Source organism: Cavia porcellus, unplaced genomic scaffold (genome assembly GCF_034190915.1).
Source record: "Cavia porcellus strain 051 isolate PalLab524CR breed Dunkin Hartley unplaced genomic scaffold, mCavPor4.1 scaffold_5, whole genome shotgun sequence".
Classification (NCBI taxonomy): domain Eukaryota; kingdom Metazoa; phylum Chordata; class Mammalia; order Rodentia; family Caviidae; genus Cavia; species Cavia porcellus.
The window spans coordinates 14,349,790-14,366,009 of record NW_026947488.1 but is presented as its reverse complement, the minus strand read 5'-3'; the positions used below and the strand labels follow the sequence as shown (position 1 = coordinate 14,366,009).

The window sequence follows — 16,220 nt, the reverse complement described above, 5'->3', positions numbered from 1 at the left end:
ACTGTATAGCTCAGATTGGCCTGAGCTCAGGGCAGTCTTCCTGCTTCAACATCCTTAGTGCTGGGAACATGGGTATGCCACAACACCTGACCCTTTGTTTTCTGCCAGTGTTGAGCTGCTTCATCTTAGTGTTCCTTTCTTCTGTACTAGGATTGAGCCCAGGACCTTTGCACTGGGTTACATCTCCAGCTCATGTTGTGTTATGTTATGTTATGTTATACAGAATCTCATTAAGTTGGCCAGTGGGGTTTGAACTTGTGATCTTTTGCCTAGGCTCTTGGAGTTACAGGGTTAAAGGTGTATGTTATAATACCTGCTTTCATTTTTCCCCCCCCTCTTACTGAGCTTTTCTTTCCAGGTTTTTATTTTTTTATTTTAATACATATATTGGATTTTCTTTACATGGTGCTTATGTGAGATAAACTCAGTTATTTTCTCATTTGTCTGTATCACTATGCTTTCAGCCTTTCCATTTGGATTTTGAATTCAACATGTCAAACTTCTGATTTCTTTCTGGTTTTTAGTTAAGAAACCTCTTTTTCATCTTTTGATATCTCCATTCTTTTAGGTTTTCAGGCATAAAAATCTTGATTTTGATTTCTCTTTGTCTTATTTCCATAACTATCTAGAAACCTGCTGTGCTTTAACTAAAACTTGTATAAATTCTCCTAGAACTTCAACAGAGCATTTCCTTTTTACCTTGGCTCTGTAGAGTCTGTCAGTAATATAAGAAGAGCTGGAGGGTTCTTTCAGAATCCTAAACCAGTTTCCTCTCCTTAAGATTCCAGAAGGTTCCCCATTTCACTTACTGGAAACAAAAGCCCTTACTATAAGTCTCTGAGGTACACTGCATGACTTATCAGTGATATCTCTAATCTCTCTAACCTGTTTTTCATTGCATGCACATTTTTGACTTTGGGTGCGTCCTCTGTGGCGTGTTCCTTCCATCATACCTCTAATTTCATCTCTTTAATCACTTACTAGTCTAGTTATTTAAATATAAGATGACCAAAAATTGGGGTATTTTTCATTAACTTTTAAAAAAGATAACAGGAAATACAAAAATGACAATTTAAAACTGTAAGTGGTACACGGGGGATTCAGCTCATTGGTGTAAGCGTCTGCCTGGAAAGTGTGGGATTGTGAGTTTGATCCCTGGTACCCAAAAACAAACAAAAACACCAGCACATCACACCTGATGATGTGGTATATATCTGCAATCCCAACACTTGAGAGGCTGAGGCAAGAGGATCATTGCAAGTTTGAGGGGACAGCCTGGGCTACAAAGTAAGCTCAAGGTCAGCCTGAGGTGCATGGTGAGACCCTGTTTCAAAAAGACCAAAAACAAAACAAAACAAAACAAATGAAATTTATTCAATGCAAGAATCAACAGCTGAACAGAGTGTGGTGGTTTGTAATCCCAGCCTTTAGAAGGCTGAAGTAGGAGGATTGCTGCAGGTTCAAGGTTAGCCTGTTCTACATAGTTCAAGTCCTGCCTGCACTACATAGCAAGACCTTGGCTCAAAACAAACAAGCAAAAAGGAATGCACTAGTTTGTTTGTTTATTTATTTATTTATTTATTTATTTTTTGGGTCTTTTTCCTTTTTATGGGTACCAGGGATTGAACTCAGGACTGCCTGATTGCAAGGCAGGCACTTATGCCGCTGAGCTAAATCCCCAGCCCCGGAATGCACTAGTTTAAATGACACCTGCCTTGAATAAAGCTTGGGGTAGGTAGTACAAAACAAATATGCTGATCAGTAATGGTCATGGTAAACTATTGAGTGATTAAAATCTTGTATTTTACCTTTTAGCAAAGCTTGTCCTCCATTTTATTCACTACTAGAATCCTCCCTCATATGAATATACTAACAATTTACTTATTTATTGTGTCTAGTAGCTATTTTATCTTCTGATTATATAGTCTCCACAAGGAGGGAAAATCATGAAATGATATTCACCATTCATTTGTTGAGTGAATAAATTTCTTCTGCAGGTTGATGGTTCTTCTTACTCTTGTCAGTGGTGTTGAGGTATTTATTTTTCAGAGTTAGAGTATAGCTTGCATTTTTTTCATCTTTTAAAACTAAAGCATTTATTTTGAGTAATTGTTGAAATTCTCAAGAGAAACTGGATGCTGCAACAGCTGTTCTCTAGGGTTTAGTGTTGTTCCTTCATGGAATCAATGCCTCAATCTGTGATACACACTTTTTGGGTGCCTCATTTGCCCAGTTATGGTATTTCGCCTTTTAGCCTTTGCACTCTAGTATACTTTCTCTTGTGCTTGGCAGGGTAGCCACATTTGCCACAAGCCAACTTCTGAAGGTGGTAGGCCTTAGAGCCACAGTGGTGGCACAGTGTATATGTCTTATTATGACACTTTCCAAAGGATGACATGCCCTTTGCCATCCCGCTTGTGCCACTGAGACCAAAGAGCTAGCTTGCACTTTCAAACATAGTGAGAATGTGGTGGTCTGTTTTGCTGTGTTTCTTTTGAGACAGAGTTTTGCTGTGCAACTAAGGCTTGCCTTGAACTCATTATATAGTCTAGGCTAGCCTTGAACTCACAGTGATCCTGCTGTGTCAGCTTCTCTAGTGCTGGGATTACAGACATGCAGACTCCATGCCCAACTTGTGAGGATGTTTTAAGGCAGTTAGGCTTTGATCTTTTTTGATTTTATTTTAGCTTCTTGTCTTTTGGCTGGTGCCCTTCCTACAAATTCAGGTAAGATTGAAGTCTATTCTGAAATTGGTTTAAAGAAGAGAAGTCTCTGAGGTACACTGCATGACTTATCAATGAAATCTCTAATCTCTCTAACCTGTTTTTCATTGCATGCACATTTTTGACTTTGGGTGTGTCCTCTGTGGCATGTTCCTTCCATCGTACCTCTAATTTCATCAGTTTAATACTCAATTATGAGTGTTAAACTGCTCACAATTTTCTTGTCTTGGTAAGTTGCTTAATTGTCCAGGCTGGGCTGGAATTTTTGATCATCCTGCTTTAGTTTCCCAGAGTTTTGGGTGGCTTGCATCATTACATCTGACAATTATTTCAGTTTATGTACCCTTTTGGTGCAGAGATGCAATGATCAATAAAATACTTCCAAGCATGAAATGGTATTACGGTTTGATTCTGTGAGTGAAGAGAAACAGGAAAGTTGCATTCCAGGAGAAAGGAACTGTGGTTGTAAATTTACTGACTTAGTGATATATTGTAAGAGTCTGATTTGTTTGAATACATAAAAATGATGAATAAGAGTGATGTGTCAGTTTTTAAAAGATGCACATACTGAAAATATTTGGGAATTATTCCTCATATCTAGTTAATTGTTGAAAAATTTAAGTGTCAAGTTACAAATGTTCTGGAGAGTCAATCAAGGTTCTTTGAACAGGTACATGAAAGTCTGAAGTTGTTTGATTGTACCTATTGGGCGTTACTGTTAGTGCTGCTGGTGGTGGTGGTGGTGATACAGTACCATATTCGTAGTTTTCACATAGTAGTCTGCTGCTTGATGTCTGAAGCAAACAGGTATGCTTTTATGAAGATATTTAGTGTGTGTAAATAGAATTACATATTTTATGTTTGGAATTTGTCTTGCTTTTTCTCTTTCATTGTTGAGACAAAATACCTGACACCCAAAATTAGAGAAGGAAAGTTTTATTTATGTTATATATAGTTCTGGAGGTTTCAGTCTATATTCAGCTGGTTCCAAGGCCAAGGTGGTGTGGCTGAGGGGCAGCTATTCAAGGCACCCAGAAATAGCAAGAGCAAAAATGCTAAAGAGAGCAAGCAGACCTCCTTCCCTCCCTTAAAATGCTGACTCCACCCCTGGGTGAGTGCTGTACTCACATCACCAATCCCGGCTCTAGACAACAAACCAACCACAAATGCTAGATTCACTCACCTTCATGACTGCATGAGGTGTGGAGGACCATCTAGACCTAAACCATAACAGAATTGTAAGTCGACTTTTTTTTTTTTGGAGATAAAAGTTTCACTATGAAAGCCAACCTGGTCTTGAACTCACTTTGTAGCCCAGGTTAACCTTGATGTTACAGGGATTTTCTTGCCTAACAAGTGTTGGGATTACAGATATGGCCCCTCATCCAATCTTTCTCATGTTTTTTTTTTTCTTCTTTTGGAGTAGTGGAGATTAAACCCAGAGCCTCTAGGACGCTAGGAAAGCCCTCTACCACAGAGATATCCCCCTCCTTTTTCGTTTTGTCTTGTCTTTTTTTTCTTTCTTTGAGACAGCGTCTTTCTAATGTAGTCCAGGCTGGCCTGGAATTTACAATTCTTTCTCTGCCCTCTAAGTGCTAGAATTACAGGTGTGTGCTATTGTCCCCAGTTCTCATCTTTCTGTTACTGTTTTGTTTTTGACTTAGTATGTTGGTTTTTTGGTTTCATTTTGGTATGTTCATTTTTTCTATTTTAAAGGGAAAAATTTCAAAACAAGATAATAGAGGGCAGTGGTTAATGCTGTCATCTTTACATTGTCAAAGTACAAGATATTGGCATTTAATTGTCCAGTGTTAGCACAAACCTTTCTTTTCAATGAACTAAAAGAAATTAGTGTAACTATCTCTGTATACACACACTTTCTGCTTCTCTTACTAACAATACTTACAATAGAGCATTTACACATAAGGTCTGATTCATTTCACTGAATATGATCTAGTTGTATCCATTTACCTACAGAAACCTTCAGTTTATCTTTTATGATTGAGTAGCACTCCAGTGTGTAAAATACCACATCTTTTTAAAAATCTATTCTTTGGTTGATGGCCATTTGGGTTGTTTCTAAAATCTAATTTTTACAAACTAAGCTGCTATAAATGTGGCTGCATGATGGTTTTAATACTTCTGGGAAGATACCCAGCAGGGGAATAGCTGAGTCAATTCGGTCCTCCACTCCTAGTTTTTTTTTTTTTTTTGGGGGGGGGGTGGTCTTTTGAGACAGGATCTTGAACTCATTTTTGTAGCCCAGCTGATCTCAAATTTGCAACAATCCTCCTGCCTCAGCCTCCTGAGTGCTGGGATTATATGCATGTGCCACCACCCCATGCCAATCTCTAGTTTTTAAAGTGATCTTCACACTGATTTCTACCATGGTTGTACAAGTCTACACTCCCACACTTGTCTCACAGTGGAGAAGGGTTCCTTTTCCCGCACAGTCCCTCCAGCATTTGTTATTGGTTGATTTCTTGATAATAGCCATTCTTTCTGGGGTGAAATGGAGTCTCAGTGTTATTCTAATTTGCATCTCTCGAATGACCAGTAATGTTGAGTATTTTTCACATATTTATTTACTATTTTTGTATATCTTTAAGAACTATATTACTCACTTCTGATGCCCATTTGTGGATTGGACCCTTAAATTGGGCAGTCTGGTTTTTTTTTTTTTTAAGTTCTTTGTATGTTTTCCATATAATCTTTTCTCTGAGAAACAGCAGGCAAACATTTTCCCCCACATTGTGGGTTGTCTCTTAACTCTGTTGGTTGTTCATCTTGCTTTTCAAAAGCTTTTTAATAAGATGAGATCCCAGTTGTTGATTCTTTGTGATAGAGGTTTTATTCATAAAATCTTTGCCTATACCAGTGTCTTCAAGAATTTTAACCTTTCCTGTCTTCCAGCAGATTTCTGTTTAATCTTTGATCAATTTCTTGTTTTTTTTTTTGGTCTTTTTCGTTTTTATCGGTACCAGGGATCGAACTCACGACTGCCTGCTTGCAAGGCAGGCGCTTATGCCGCTGAGCTAAATCCCCAGCCCCTCTTTGATCAATTTCTAATTTTGTTTAGTATATGGTGAGACATAGGTCTTTTTTTTTTTTTTTTTTTTTTTGGGCCTTTGAGACAGTTCAGGTTGACCTTGCTCACTGTAATGGTGGCTATTGTCCAACTCAAAGATCCTCCTGCTTCAGAAGCCTTCCTCATGCAGGGATTACTGGTGTGTGCCACCACCCCCAGTTTATGGGTCCAGTTTTAATCCTCTGCATATGCAGATCTTATTTCTTTTTAAACATTTTGATGGTGCACACCTGTAATCTCAGCACTCCTGAGAATGAGACAAGGATTGCTGTGAGTTGAAGCCCAGCGAGGGCTTCATAGTTCAAAGTCAATCTGAGTTACAGAGCAAATCCCTGCTTCAAAGACAAACAAATGGGCTGGGGATTTAGCTTAGCGGCTCAAAGCACTTGCCTGGTAAACACAAGGTCTTGAGTTCGCTCCCCAATACCAAAAACATTTTGAAACAGATTCCTGTGAAATTGCCTAGTTTACCTTGAGCTTTTTTTTTTTTTTTCTATTTTAATTTTTGAAGTACTATGCATTTAGTGTTTAGCTCAGGGCCTTTACAGTGAACTATATTCCTACCACTTTTTTTGGTACTGGGAGTTGGAATCATGACCTTGTGCTTGCCAGGCAGGTGTTTGTGCAATTGAACCAAGTCCCCGTCTCTCCTGGTAGTTTTTGAGTTTTTAATTTTTAGACTGGGTAGGTTGCCTGGGCTGGGCTTGAACTTGGGACCTGGTCAGCTTTCCAAGTAATTAGAGTTGTTGGCATGTCTCACCATCTCTGGGTCACATTTTCTTTACCAAGTGCTGCCTGCAAAGTGAATGTTTTGTTATGGTAAATGGTTATTTCTTCTTGGCTGTGATAATATAATATTTATCTTGAAAACTTTATTTATGTATTTGGTACCGGGGATCAAACTCACAACTTCACTCTTGCCAGGCAGGCACGAGTACTACTGAGCTAAATCTCCAGTTCCAAAAGATACTTTTTAAAAAATGAAATGACTGACTTTAAAAAATGAAATGACTGACCATACCTAATAATTTATTTTGCCCATGTAAAAAACAACGAAAAAACTTTTTGGTAACCTAATATTTCATCATTAAGATAACTTAGTGGATATGTTCCCTCCATTAAGAATAAACAGGAATGAGCGGGACATGGTGGTGCATGCCTATAATCCCAGCACTCAGGAGGCTGAGGCAGGATTGTTGTGAGTTTGAGACTAGCCTGGGGTACAAAAGTGAGCTCAAGGCCAGCCTGAACTGCATGTCGAAACCCCACCTCAAAAAGACAGAAAAGAAAAGAAAAGAAAAAAAAAAAAGAATAAATGGGAACATTAAAATAGAAATGTTAGTAAACATTTTTTACAGCTTTTTTTCCCCCATCCTTTTTTTTTTGTTTGTTTGTTTGTTTTTGGACTTGAAGAAAGCACTGTTTTTCTGCTTTGTGTAAATTGCATTGTATCGGGTTGGTCCTTTCACTGAGGAGGAGGCACTTTTGCAGTATTGTTGCCATGGTGACTGTCTTCCAAGTGCTGTCTCAAGGTTACTCATCACTCATTTCACTGAATGCATACTTACATTTTGTGAAAGAAAAATATCAACACTCACTCATTGGGTAAAATGAATTGTTATTTTGTGTATGACTCAGACAATTCTAGAAAAATTAGAAATAGTACTTTAACAATATTGATAAACTATATTTTCTTTGTTCATTGAATTTTAACCTACCAGAATAAAACTTTAATAGTAAGCCTGAAATTAGCTATAGCTATGTATGTATTGTGATACTTTGTTGTATTCAGTTTGTGACTTAATAAATTAATAGCAACTTAATTTTATTGTGCTTTTACATTTGAGAATGTTTTAACTTCTTTCATACTTGCTTCTTAATGAGTTGACAGCAAAGATTTTCATTTATTTTTTTGGTAAACTTAGTTTGAAGCTGCCACTTGCTGTGTTCTTAGAACAGAATGATTGTTACCCCCAACTAGATTTCAGAGATCTATTATTTGGTTCTATTTCATATATTTTTTCTTTTATACTGGGGTCCTTGTCCTTATTTTTGTCTTTACATATAGATGTTATAACCAAAACTCCATTCAAGTTTTTAATACTGTTATTACACTGGTTTATAGTTAAGAAAAATGTAAAAACAGATACCTCTTGCAGAAGCGTTTATTATGGGTATTGTTCTAGGTAGAGAAGAATCAGAGCTATGTGCTTCCATTAGGCTTGAAGGTGACTTTGAAGTCAGAAATGAGAAGTACTGTTGTAAAAAGGACAGTGCTACCAGAACAAAAATGCTGTACAAATAGATCTGGCTAGGAAATTTGATCTTTTAGTTAATTAGATTCTAACTAGTTGCTATGCTTTCAGGAGAATGAGATATTAAATTGATTCTCATAAAACATTTTCACTAAACATGCCAAAATGTTAATTCTGGTCCTTTCTAGATAGGAGTATAGATTTATTTTGGTATTTTTAAAAGGCTTTTCTACATAATGTAAATGTTTCCCAATGTTTTGTATTAATTTCTCAGTTTTTTTTTCAATGTTAAAGAGAATGAAACAAAACAATGGGAACCATAGTAGATTTCAAAAACAAGATTAGGAAATCAACAACAGTTACTGTAATGCACATTGTTATCCTAGGTATAGGCTGCCAGGCACAGGCATGTAAAGTCAATTCAAACAGAAAAGCACTAGGTTCTTTCTTTACTTCATTTGGCACCATCTGAGGAATTTCAGGTGTGTGACTTCTCATTTCCTTTATGACTGTGTCTTCTGGACTTGGTCTGGGTGAGATAGGCATGCAAAATTAATTAAACCATGTAAGCAGTAAGTTGTCTTATTTCAGGTGCTGTCATTTCAGAAATTTCAGGTGTGTGACTTCTAGTTTGTTTTGTGTGCTGTCTTCTGGACCTGTTTTGGGTGGACTGCAGGCCTGAGATTGTACCCTTCACCTTCATCTTTCTTGTTTTCCTGTGCTTGAATCAGGAGGTTGGTGAGTCCCAAGTGTTTCCTCTGTTGGCTGCCTGTGCTGTGGTGCAGGGAATTGGGCTAGGCACCTGGGTTCTTTGATCTGAGGTTCCCTGGGTGGTGAAGTTCGAGGCTGCAGCTCATTGATGTTCCTCTTTGGCTGCCAAATCCCAGACCTCTTCTCCAGGCCCACCTTGAGCAGTGACTGGCTCAAGGGGAAAAGGGGTGTGGGGGAGGGAGGGAAGGGAGTTGTTTGTATCTGATGAATTGACTGTTTTACATTTTAAAGTTTAAAATGGCCAACAGACCATAGAAAGATACCACTTTAGGCTCCTGCTTGAAACCAGCAGCTTTAGAAAACTGCTGGCCTTGATTTAGGGTCATTCCATATGAATTTTAAAACGAGAAAATGTTAGAATACATCTGTTAAGACCAGGCAGTATGGTGCATGCCTGTAATCCCAGCACTTGGGAGGCTGAGACAGAAGGGTTGCTGCTAGTTTAAGGCCATCATGAGTTTATATTGTGAAATCACAGTCATCCTCCTGCCCTCAGATTCCTGCAACCTGGGATGTTTTCTTTAATTGTAGCCCAGGAAATCATTAGATCCAAAGGATGGTGTGCATGTGTTCATTTTTGTTAAAAATGAGTTTTTCTTCTTTCTTGCTTTATTTTTTTCTCTTTGACACAAGGTCTCATTTTGTAGTTTAGGCTGGTCTTGAACTCATCATATTACCTTCAAACTTGGGCTAACCTCTTGCCTCAGCCTCCTGAGTTCTGGGATTACCAGCGTGAACCACCACGTCCAACTGCAAATAAACCCTTAAACATCCATTTCCGTGCGTGTGTGTGTGTGTGTGTGTGTGTGTGTGTGTGTGTGTGTGAGAGAGAGAGAGAGAGAGAGAGAGAGAGTGCGCGTGCGCGTGTTACTAGGGATTGAATTCAGCCTTGTGCATGGTAGGCAGGTACTCACCCACTGAGCTACATCCCAAGTCCTTCTACATTTGTCTTTATCGGTACCAGGGATCGAACTCACCACTGCCTGCTTGCAAGGCAGGTGCTTATGCTGTTGAGCTAAATCCCCAGTCCCGCCCCTCTGCATTTGTAATCCTATTCTCCTTACTATGTTGGATCCTATTCGTAGTATATCATTGATCCTTTATATTGCTACTTTTAAAATAATGGCAGATATGGATCTTGTATAGTCTAAAAACTAGCAGTGTGTTAGTTGACTGTTAAAAAAAAAGTGCTGTACAGAACATACTTTCTCTGCCATCTTTACCTATCTGTGTTAATTAATTTCCATAGAACAGATTTCTTGAAATTAAATTTCTGAGTGTAGGGATGTCTGAGGGATATCCTCCATGTTGGGATATATATGTCAAAATTGTCTTCCAGGAAGTCTTAAGTTTACTGTTTTATGAGTAACTACCTTTTCATTGTACATTTTGTGTGAGTGATCTTATCATAGCTAACATTTATTGAGCACCCATCATGTATTAGGAAGTGTGCCAGGTACTTACCATGGCTGTTTTTGACAGTCCATACAATGTTGGACTGTTGTATGTTGTATGTTGTATGTTTTTGACAGGCTGTTATTGACAGTCCATACAATGTTGTTGTAACCTCCAGTTACAGTTGAGAAATTTGAGGGTCAGAAAGGTAAAATAACTTGCTTAAAGCTACCTAAGTAGTAAATGGCAATACTGGAGCTTAAACCTGTAAATGTCTGCTTCCAGAGTCTTTCTTCTGTGCAAAAGTAATAACTGTAATTTTGCTAGGGAGAAGGAACCATCTTTAATAGGTTTCTGTATAAATTGAGAATTCTTTTGAAATACAGCCATGTAATAGAGTGTTCATATCAGTCATAGCCCAAATAGATGAGATAATGTGGTTTTTGTTGTTTACTGAAGTATTCATTTTGAGATAAGGTCTCACTGTGTAGCACAGGTTGGCCATAAACTCACAACCTTCATTTATCAGTCTGTTAGCAATACTGGGGATTAAACAAGAAGACTCTGCTACTGTCCTATAGTCCCAGCTCTTTATTTTTTTATTTTGAGACAGGGTCTTGCTAAGTTGCTCAGATGAGACAAACTTGCTACACTCCTGCTGTAGCTTCAAAGTGCTGGGATTACAGGCCTGTGCCAATCTGCCTAGTTTATGTGTCTTGCCTTTTTATATGTGTGTAATTCTAAGTGGTATTGGAATTACTTTGAAGATGGACTGCTATTAAATGCCATCTAGTTTTAGGAAGAATAGGCTATATTAGTGTGTTAGGTCTGGGACTTAAATAGCAATTTTTTCCCTCACAGTTTCTGGAGCTATAATTCTAAAATCAAAGTGTTGTCAGGGTCCCTGTTTTCTGAGGCCTCTTTCCTTGGTTTATAGATGGACTGGCGTCTCTGTCTTCACTTTGTCTTTTTCTATACATATGTGTGGCCAGATTTGCTCCTCTTGTGAGGATGTATTAGCCATATTGGATCAGAGTTTACCTTAATAATCTTCTCATTGTATTGTAATAACTTCCTTAAAGGTCCTGACTCCAAATGCCGGTTTCATTCTAAGTACATACAAAGTGAGTGTATTGACATTGATGTAGGTAATTTGAGGGCTTGAACTATTGCTCATTGGCACAGCACCTTGCCTGCAAAGGTAAGGTCCTGAGTTTGACTCCTGGCTCAAAAAAGAAAAAACAAACAAACTTGCAGCTGGAAGTGGTGGCACATGCCTATAATCCTAGCACCACCACCGCCAGCCTGGGTTGCACAGTGAGTTCAAGGTCAGCCTGAACAACATAGTGAAATCCTGTGTTGGAAAAGAATAAAAAAGGAAATTTGATTTGGGAACACACTATATTACCTTTTGTCTTTATGTTTAAAATTTTTTTTTCTTTTTTTTTTTTTTTTTGAGACAGGCCTTGATATGCAGTTGAGGCTGCCCTTTAACCATGTGTTGTAGGCTGGGTTTGAATTCTTGCTCTCAGCCTCTTAAAGAGCTGCTGGGAGTGCAGGTATGTGCCACCACATCTGGTGTGTCTTCTATATTTTAAGGATTTCAGATGCTTTATGTTCATAATATTGAATTTGTGGGTTTTTTAAAAAGTGCACTGTATACATTTGAAATGACTTGTTATCAGAATTTGAACTGGGGGCCTTGCACTTGGTTGGCAGGCAGTTCCTGTGCTGCTGAGCTATATCCCTGGTCCTCATTTTTTTAAAGAAATTTTTTTTATTTTGAAGATAGTAAAATACAACAGAACAAAGCCAGTTGAGACAATGGAGTGAAATTGGTATAGAACATCACAGCAGGTTACCAGGATAACAGCATTAGGTACCATAGTATATCTCACTATCTTTGCAGTAGTTGTCCTTTCAATCAGATATAGCAAAATCAAACCAAATACAGAACATTATAGCATTTATCAAAACAAAATATTGAATAGAGCAGTACAATTAATCAGAACAAAGAAAACGGTGATAACAATGTTTGCCTTCAAAGAGATGGTAGAAGGAAATTCCCCTTATTTGCTATGTTGCATATGGTCAACCTCCTAAGAGATGCTCAGACCTCTGGTTCCCATTTGCGAAGGGGGCGGGGAGAAGGGATATTTGATTCTTCGCCCTCACAGCCCATAGACTCAAGGCTGCTTACCAAGGAGGCAAACAGATTGCTTTAATTCCCAGCACCCTAAATTCCAATGTGGCTTGCATCTCAGGAGATGCTGGCTGGTTATCTCCCTGGGGTAGCCACCGCTTGCCTGAGCCATGGCTCCCCTGATTTAATATTATGAAAGTATTAGCACATTTTTTGCTCCACCACATACAAGTTTAAGGTATAGTCAATAATTTTAATACTATGTTTTGTCTGCGTGCGCACATGTGTGTGAGAGACTGAGAATTTAGGCCTTGCACATGCCAGGCATACTTCCACTGAATTATAACCCTAGCTAAACTAATTTTTTTTGGGACAGGAGTGTCCACAGAATTTGATAGTACAGTTAAGGCTGATCTTGAACTCACTTTTGTAGGCCAGGCTGGCCTTGAACTCCCGGGATCCTCCTGCCTCAACCTCTTAAGTGTTCCGGAGTACAGGCATGTGTCATCACGCCTGGCATTGGCATCTTTTAACTGTATTATCCTCTTGTGCCTAAGATTTATACCAATATCTGGAATTCCTTGATGGCCAACTTATTCTTTTTTTTTTTTTTTTAAATCGGTACTGAGGATTGAACTCCTGACCGCCTGCTTGCAAGGCAGGTGCTTATGCCGCTGAGCTAAATCCCCAGCTCCAGAGAGAAAGTTTTTACATGTCTGTTTGAAAAGCTCTTGAGAGAGCATACTTTGAGAGCATATTTTGAGATAGTCTCACTATGTTCCCAGGCTGGTTTTGGTATTAGGGATTAAGTGAGCCTTCTGCCTTAACCTCCTGAGTAGTTGGAGCTACTTATGTTGTCTTTTCTGCTTGCCTGAGATAAGCCAAAGCTAACCTGACAACCAAAGTTAAAGAGAAAAGGTTTATTGTAGCCCACAGTTTGCAGAGCTTTCAGTCCATGGTCACCTGGACCCAAGGAAGGCATGGTGGTATGGCAGAGGGACCTCACATGAGAAACAGTTCATAGTGTCTCAGCGCAGGCAAAAGGTAGCAAAGCAGTGAAACCACCAGCAGCAGCAGTCTGCCTCTTTCCTTTTTATCATTTCCAGGGTACCTGCTTTCTGAATGATGCCACTGAAACCCACAGTGGGTTTTCCTTAATCCGAGCACCACATACTTAATCTCAGTATCACACTTCCTAGATCCAGTCACCTTTAAAAATCCCCAGATGTGACTGCAATGAGCCTTTGGTGGGGAAATCTAAATACAATCCGTAATATGTTTATGAGTATGAAACACCATATCTGGCTAAAGTTACTTCCTCATATTTACCTTTACCTTTAAGGTCACTTTGTGCATGGCAGACTGAGACAATCTAGGCCTGCCAATTCAGTTTTCTTTGTGATGTCTTACAGGATATTTTTTATTGTGGCTTCACACCATACATATTTAGTTGAACTGTATTAAATTTTTTCACAGCCCTTTTGAAAACTTTTTGTAGTATTTTGCTATATAGTGAAATGCATCTTAAGTCTTAATGCTTTGATAAAAAAATAGGGATTAGCTGAGTGGTTTAAGCTCTTGCCTAGTAAATGCAAGGTCATGAGTTTGAACCCCCCCCCCCGTCCCCCATCCCCCCACCTCCCCGTCCCCTAAAATAAGAGACCTCTTTCAAAGTTAAATAGTGGAGCCAGGTACTGTATGTACGCAGAGTCCCACCCAGGTTGGTGGGAAATCCTCAGCTAGGCAGTGAAGTGTGAGGCCTTGTCTCAGAAAACAAAACAGGAAGGAAGGGAGGAAAAAAAGAGTAATGGGACAGATTGAGAATCTTAATGAACAAGCAGTAAGGATAAATGGTTGGAGTGTTTCTTAAGGTTGGAATATTTTAATAATATGTGAGATCTGTTTGAAGATTTGCACTAGTAGCTTGGTGCTCAACAATGTGTTCTGTTTTTGTTATCTGGGTGATGTTTCTGTAGTATTCCAGGCCTGCTTTTTTTTGGAGACAGGTTCTTGCTGTGCAGTTTGGGCCAGACTTGAACTCATTGTTGTAGTAATGATCCTCCTGCCAAAGCATCCTAAATGCTGGGATTATAGGTGTGTGCCATGACTCCCTGGGCAGGCCTGCTGATTTGTGATCTCTTAAATCTGGAGTCCAGGTATTAATAGCTTAGTGATCTCCAGGTGATTCTCTGTTCCCTGAGGTTTGAGAAGCAGTATTGTATACCAAAGGAAGAAAGGAATACTATACTGATGTCCTCATTTTAGGAGCATGGTTAATCTTATTGCATAGCTTATTTGCCTTTTTTTTTGGTTTGGTCTTTTTGAGACAGGGTTCTTTCTATGCAGTTCAGGCTGGCTGTGAGCTCACTTTGTAGCCCATGCTGGTCTCAAACTAGCAATGATCCTCCTGCCTCAGCCTCCCGAGTGCTGGGATTACAGGTATGAGCCACCACATCCGGCTAGTTTATTTGCTTTTTGCAGTGCTGAGTGTCAAAGTCAGGGCCTTACATGTGCTAGGCAGCTGCTTTATAAACTGATGTACACTTCCAGACCTAACCCAGATGCTTACAAGCCTGTTAGGGTTAGGGTTAGTGTTTAAATGTCCCCTCAAATTCTCCTGCAGTAGTGGAGATGGCTGAGTCTAGCATGTGTTATTGGTTCATTGTTTAGCACTGGGATTGAAGGTGTGAGTGCTGCCCCGCTCAGGGGCAAGTACCAGCATACAATATAAGGGAGGGGAAGGAGGTATACTTTTTCCCCTTTACCCTATTTGCTCTTGTACCCGGTGGCCTCCATGAACCATAGCCCCTTAGCAATGCTATCCTCCTGCCTTGGAGCCAGCTGAGTACATAATGAAACCTCCAGAAACTGTAAGCCGAGTAAACCTTTCCTTCCTTCATTTTTTTGGGTGTCAAGGATTTTGTCTTAGCAAGGAGAGAAAAGTGACCAAGTAAGAGCCTGTCCTTAGCATAATGTGGAAAAAAAGAAAAAAAAAAAGGCATTTTTTGTGCTCAGGATTGAACTCAGGGCCTCATGATCATAGGTGAGCATTCTACCACTGAGCTACATCTCCAGCTCTGTCAGGTTTTCCTCTACAGCAGTAACTTTTAAACTGTAAGGTTACCAGAATTACCTAGACCACTTGTAGCATTGGTGATTCTGGGATGGGATTCAAGAATTTGCATTACTTGGATCCTAGGTGGAGGTAGTGCAGATGCTGTTGGTCTGATGACCACAATTGGACAGCTGCTTCTCTGTGACAAGTGGCATGGTGAGGAAGTTTCACTGAGCAAAGAGTAAGGAAAAGGGGTTCTGATTGTGGAAAAATCTTGTCACCACAAGCTAATAATTTTCTACAGCCAGAGTTACAGATTGGAAAAACAAGAGATGGGCTAAACTCTTTTAAGAATATCGCTTGGTTATATATTTGAAAAGCTTAATTTTTAGGTCATTGTTGGGTGGTTGGGCACCTGTGTTTGCCTATGTTCTCCTCTCCAGTATTGCAAAAATAGTTGCTGCTGGGTCATTTTAGAATTGAAATTATGCAATCACAGTGATTAGTGTTCAATTATAAATATACAGAATATGTAATTCCATACTGTAGCAGGAGGATTGTGAGTTCAAGGCCACCCTGGGTTGCATAGTGAGACCCAGTTTCAGAGAGTCCTTCTAGACAGAAGGCAGTACAAAAAGCACAAACTTAAAATTCAGGTCATTCTGAGTTCTAATTAACCTCTACTGTATGAATTGAGAGCCTTCAAGCAAGATATTCTAATATAGCTGAATGTTAGTCTCAACTATGGATAGTTAATGCTGTATGCTTTAGGAATTTAATGCTCTTTTTT

The 16,220-nt window shown here is 39.2% G+C and overlaps 1 protein-coding gene, 1 non-coding gene and 1 pseudogene across 17 annotated transcripts in view; 1 reads left to right on the top strand and 2 right to left on the bottom strand.

The window, feature by feature from the left end:
• Positions 1-16,220, top strand: part of Ncoa3 (nuclear receptor coactivator 3) — a 129,892-nt gene that overhangs the window by 31,053 nt on the left and 82,619 nt on the right. The window lies entirely within an intron of this gene.
• On the bottom strand, positions 2,122-2,410 carry LOC100731827 (large ribosomal subunit protein eL37-like; annotated as a pseudogene).
• LOC111756214 (small nucleolar RNA SNORA2/SNORA34 family) lies at positions 9,027-9,163 on the bottom strand. The gene has a single exon (XR_002790689.1). It is a non-coding gene; the product is annotated as a small nucleolar RNA SNORA2/SNORA34 family (small nucleolar RNA).